The 6,000-nt window shown below is 44.4% G+C and overlaps 1 protein-coding gene across 3 annotated transcripts in view; it reads left to right on the top strand.

Annotated features, from left to right (window-relative positions):
* Positions 1-1,123: 1,123 nt before the first annotated feature.
* LOC119453767 (serine/threonine-protein kinase LMTK1) overlaps positions 1,124-6,000 on the top strand; it is a 90,323-nt gene continuing 85,446 nt past the window's right edge. For 2 of the 3 annotated variants that reach the window (XM_037715820.2, XM_037715819.2), the window contains exon 1: positions 1,125-1,345. The gene's annotated coding sequence lies outside the window, so the exon portion shown is untranslated. Of the gene's footprint in view, positions 1,346-6,000 lie in introns of all 3 variants that reach the window. The other variant, XM_049668494.1, reaches the window with a different exon arrangement.

Genomic DNA, 6,000 nt, shown 5'->3' with positions numbered 1-6,000 from the left:
TTTATTGCTATACCCTCAGGGCCCAAGTTCCATTACAGAGGGTGTGGGTACATTCTGTTTATACAATCAGAATAATGTGACCAACAACTTATTGTTATATATGGGGGAAAAAATTATAATAAAAAACTGTCAGCCCTTCCACTAGGGTGGAGATGGGAGACCAGCGAAGCTGTACTATAGTGGGAATTATGTATTTCCAATTATGACTATTAAGATGTGATGGTGTAATTGGCTATTTGAACTATTAAATAATGAGAAATATATATGATCCGGTGGTTTTCATTTATTTAGTGACCACAGGGACCATGGCCTTATGGTCGCTACGGTACACCGCCATAGGGTGTATGGCAAAGGTTCGCACGTTCTTCATAAACACATCACCAACGCCGCGCGCGTTCCGTGCGAACGCGGGCAAAACGCCGCCGCCGTCCACAACAGTTCTGCGCGTTGCTGGTGCTGCTACATGTCCAAGTTTATACAGCTCCTCAGGAGTTTGAGAATGACAGCCGATAAACAAATGTCATGAAACAGAACACTGGCAGCGCATGCCTTTTGTGTTAAATCTTCTCAGACTGAAATATTAAAAATGCGAAACAAAAAATGCTCGAGCCAATGCGAGTTTTTTTTTTTTTTCTTTTTTTCTACACGCGGAGACGACCATGGAAGACTGAGCCGGCACTTAACAGCTTCGCTGTAAAAGCAATAATTAACAGAGTAGTTTATTATAACAGGCCAATACCAAACGCCTTCAATGACGATACCGTAAGCAAATTATTGTACATGTAAAATACAAAAAAAAAAGTATTTTACATGGAAGTAGCGGCAGGAGGGAATGTTGGAGATTTATACCGCACCCCTTACCTCCATCATCCATTCCAGAACCACCCAAACATTTCTTACTGCAAGGGGAAACACCCTTTGCAAGCAGCCTTCGTTTTATAAACAAGCGTACGTTGGTTTGCAAGCGCAGTTAGTGGCGTTCTGACAGTACAGAGTTCGAACTTCGCGCCACAGATTTTACGAGCGTTGTTGGTGATGACGATAGCCCCGCGTCGAAACACACATGCGCGCGTCGCGCCGCCCCCGGTCTCTGCAGGCGTCCGTCCCATCGTGCGCGCTTTCGCTTTTTGCATTCAACGCCCCGCTGGTCACACCAAGATGGCCGGCCCATTGGTGGCAGCAGCGCGACGCGCTACGCGGTGACCGCGCTCTTTGCCGCCTTTCGCACGCGCGATGGATACCGGACACGGACGGAGTTGCCTGCGGATTCCCGGACGACCGTGGGACGCTCGCTGAGTTGCCGCGACAGCTGCTTGTTGCGCGGGACCGTCGCGCGCCAACCGTGGTAAGCCATATCGTCGACGACGACGACGCTGCAGCCGCAGCAGCACGCGCTCTTTCGTAACGAACCACGGCCGACCAACGCGGCTAATTTTAGCCGTCACACGGTCGCTTTCTCCGTGAAGCTCGGTCGCCGCTGACCAACCGTCACACATGTTGACAGGGTTTCTCAGGGTCAGCGTGTCTGTGCTCACGCTCCGATTCGCCGATATCTCGCGATGCGCTCGAAAGGGGGTTGTCTTCGGTAAATGTCACGCCGAGGGTCTTCGAGCTCGTCTCCGCAGATCGCTGTTTTTCCTCGCTCGAAGCGCATGTCATCGTAACGCGTCAATCGTCGGTGACCTTTCACGTTCGCCAACCTAGTCGTTGGCATTACGCCGCTCACTTTTTGCGATATGTTCACGCTTCTTTCTTGCCGGCTTGTCTCGTTTCAACAGCCGTCGAAAGAGCCAGCGCTGCTGCGCTCGTCGTGGTGGGAAGAAAACGGTTTCCTCGTTGTCGCTTTCGACATTCCGTGTCTTCTTCCGTGGTGTTTCGGAAGCTCCGCAGTCGGGCCAAGGCGAAACGCTTGCCAGTGGTATGCAACTGACGCCCCAGTTTTGGCCGTTTTGTTGTCGCATAATGCGAGCGTCCTTGGATCTCTTGTCGCAACTTTTGAATGGGACAGAGAGGCTGATACTCCTACTTTTCCGTGAGAGCTTTCCGCGTTGGTGGCGGGGGACGGTGCGTTTAATCGTTCCATATCGTACTTTCCGTATGCCATACATTGTGTTCTCGTGCGACATGTCCTCTTGAAAACAGTGGTGCTCGCATCGTTTTTCAATCGCCGATTGATTGCGCAACCGAGCGATTAATCTCAACGGCGCGCGGCGGTGAATAAAGATCCTGTATGAGTCACTTGATGTCGACTCTTGGCTCCTCGGTGGCGCCTGGCGCGTTTTGTGAGGTAATGCTTGCGCCGCTTTCGCTCGAGCGCACCCACAGGTGTTTCAAGCAAGCAAAACGGTTGTATTGCGAACGCGTACGGATTGGGAGAAGCTTTCGCGCCGAAGGACATGACTGCTTGCCTGAACACATTGTCTTTTCATTTGTTGCTAATAGCGAATCAGGAAAGGTGATCAACTATCAAGGAATGTGGTTATTGAACAGAAAAACAATGTTATGCTTCATGGTTTCAATGAACTGCTAGGTAGAGAGAGCGTTTCCTGGAGCACGACATACTTTCCTGCTTTGAAACACATGCCGCAGAACTGGCAGAGAAAATAATTAAAGTGGGTTGGTCCCTGATAGGATCACAACCCCTTTTTTTAGATGGCACACTGTATAACGGCAAAAGGATGTAAAAACTGAACAGTTGGTGCATTGTGCAGTTGTTTATGCTGTTTTCCTGTACACTGACAGCTCGGGTATGTGACAGACCTTTGCGTGACGTTGACCGGATGGGAGATTCCAAACTGCCAGTGTGTTTGATGACATTGAGGAAGACACGCTGCACACTTCTGGGGCAGTTGCAGTCGTTCAATGTAGCCGTCCGGCCTGTTATACAAGTTTGTTGTTTAACCTTGCTTCGTTTTAGTGATTGCCTAATGGGTTTAATGGTTTACCCACATACCCTTCAGAATTAGCACACACACATGCCCAAGATTCTTGTGCGCAGAGACTTCAGGCAACTGCAATTTTTTTTATTGTAATATCAAAGATAATTGTGCTGTATTTTTTTGTTCAGTGTACAGATTTTTTATCAGTTTATCAGACGAGAGGATGAGTCAGAGTGGAAATGCTTCAAGCTGGGAGGTTCAGACTTAGTCCAAGTTCTTACTCATGTAGGTTCTTACTGCTTCTTATGCTATTTTGTATAAATTTAGAGCACTGCTTCACAACAAAGTGATTCCAGCTAGCCCCATCAGAAGCCTTAAAGAGACTCTAGATAGAAATGTTTACTATAAAACAAGACTCTTTGTTCAAAATTGTATGCGCATTACTTTGACTGAGAGAGGTTGCATATTAGCGAAGAAAACGGAGGTGAACTTTGCACACAAACCACGGCTGCAAAGGTGTAAGGCTGAGATCTTGGATTTTGTGGCATTTCTGCATATTTATGCTGTTTTTATCACCGAAAGTATTTATCTGGAGTTCTGACTTACTTTTGAACAAAGTATAATTATTTTTGACTTTCGAACAGTCGACAAATGGATGTTGCTGGAATCTATGATGCGTCAGAAAGCTGTAGGATGTTATCTCTGCCCGTTTTGTTCTCATGCCTTTTCGGGCTTACTTAGTCTCTGCTCACTGCGAGGCTCGCCTATTTACAGTTCTGGAAATGTAGTAATCCAGGTTGAGGTAATATGTCTAGTTAGCGTCCTATTTCCCAGCAAGCCAACGCTATGGCTTCCTTCTGTAGAACAGTGCCCGAGGTAAAAATTTAAGTTTGGCTTAAACTTAAAAAGATCTTCAAAGCTAGACCTCATTGCATATTTCTTTTCTTCGTTATATTTATGTGCAAGAATTGTTCGGTTGTTATGCAAGAAAATCGGTGTGCGCGGTTGTAAGCTCATTGAGGTCAACAATGACAATGTGACAAAGGTGCGCTTGGTGACATGCTCGCATGCTGAAGTGAAAGCTCAATCTAATACGTGTTCTAGTTTTTAACTGAGTGAAATGAAAATTTTAAGAAATGTAATTCTGCTGTTCAACTCTGGCTGCCCCATTACAGCTGGCGATGAGTAGCAACAGCAGTAGATGTCGTCACAGAAGAGGATAATGCCCTCTCCTGTATATGGTAACACTCCATGAATTTTATTGTGCTATGGATTAGCCCCTTGAGTGCGTTACATGCATTTGGGCCTTGACCATAGCAAGAAAATCTGGAGGTGAATGAGAATCCTGTATTGGAGTGCATGTGGCAGACATTCAACCCATGCATCGCTGCTTACGGATATCATTGAAAACTATACAGGGTGTCTTAGTTAACATTAACCAAGCTGGAAAAAAAGAAAAAACAGATTTACCATTGGAACATAATGTTTGGCCTTCAGTCCTCTTCCACTGCCTGGATAATTTTTGTGTACTATTTAACTGACTGATTAGAGACCAAACAAGTTTTAGTTGGATTATTGGTTGAATTTTTTTGATGTGACACCTTATTGCATTCTAAAACAGTTGCTTTCAGCATAGCGTGTCCCATTTTTTTCTGTGCTTTGTAGCATGTCAAGTACGAAAAGTGCTACTGATCACATATTTGGTCACCACAACAGCAGTGATACCGAAAGGGACTTGAAGGAACTAACTCTGATCATTGCCCGACTTGGCAACCGCCTGGTCTGGTTGCAATTGTCATGCAGTCTGAATGAAAACTCTTGTTTTTTTTTTTTTTTTAATGAAACTCAACCTTGTCAAGTTAGTTGAACGGTTGCCTAGTCAAAGCATCACTGAATGTTTCACAAATAGGGTCACTGAACAGGGAAAACCCAAGTTAAAGGTTTCTCTTGACCCCTTTCTTACTGCAGGAAAGGTTCTAATTCTTTTTAGGGCATTTGTGTTTGTTTTATTTCTTGAAATACTGCAGCATGAACTGTGGTAAATAAAACTAGCCTAATTGATGGTGCTTTGTATAGAAGAAAAACAATAAATTGCCCAAAATCTGCAAATTTTTATGCACAGTTTTAAAGAAGCATTCAAGAAAGCAGCAAAACCACAAAAAGAATTTGTGGTTTTACTGAGTCTGCTGAGAGTTACTAAAGGAGGGTCTGCACAATATGTGCTTGTGGTATTCAAAATCCAGATTAGACAAGTAAAAAAAAAAAAAAGGTTTTGGTAGAACAATGGCTATTCGATTGCTGTCCCATGCTATGAAGGAAATTGTTCTGAAGCTAATGGGTAGAATTTTGCTTGTGCACATTTGCAAACTCTAATTATTCGTAGTAAAATTCCGACTTTGTAGATCTTGCTTGCGATTTTTGGAATGACACCAACAATTTTACTATTGGGAAGTTGTATTCAGTGGTCGTGTACTGGCCAGCCACACAGCCAGCCTCAAAGATTTCTGATAAACTTAAGCAATGAATGGCTTTGTGGAGATGAACAAAGCAGATGGTTGTTTACGGGCATTCAATTAGGACTGCCTTTCCCTGGTAGCCAAAATTAATCCGTAGTCCCCACTATGGCGTGTCTCATAATCAGATCGTTTTGCCACGCAAAACCCCAGAATTCAGAATTCAATTCCTTCAGGAAGGTAAACTAATCGCACGCGGTCAGGGAAACAAAGTGGCTACCAAACTCACCGTGACATCTTGGACAGTTTTGTACATGCGCAAAAAAAAAACTGCCCTCATAGCTTCGTCTCCACAACCAGGAAAAGTTGTTCAACAATAATGTGTTTCTAATCATGGGCAGGCCAGTTGGAAACTGTGTATGTTTCGTTGCATTCTCCACTCTCTTGCAAGAAGTAGCTTTTATTTGCCGATTTATAAACTTCAAAGCAGCAAAAAAACATAAACAATCCCATACCTTTGGTTTCTCAAACTCAAGTCAAATTACTGTGAAGAGCACTTATGAGGCTTCAGGTCCTTACTATGACTAGAGAATTCCTTATGATCTCGAGAAGAAACCCCAGTACTCCTGAGAACCAGAGAGGTGTTGTATTTACTTGATTCTAACACA

This window comes from Dermacentor silvarum, chromosome 5 (genome assembly GCF_013339745.2).
Source record: "Dermacentor silvarum isolate Dsil-2018 chromosome 5, BIME_Dsil_1.4, whole genome shotgun sequence".
Taxonomy (NCBI): Eukaryota; Metazoa; Arthropoda; class Arachnida; order Ixodida; family Ixodidae; genus Dermacentor; species Dermacentor silvarum.
This window is presented reverse-complemented; position numbering and strand designations above follow the sequence as displayed.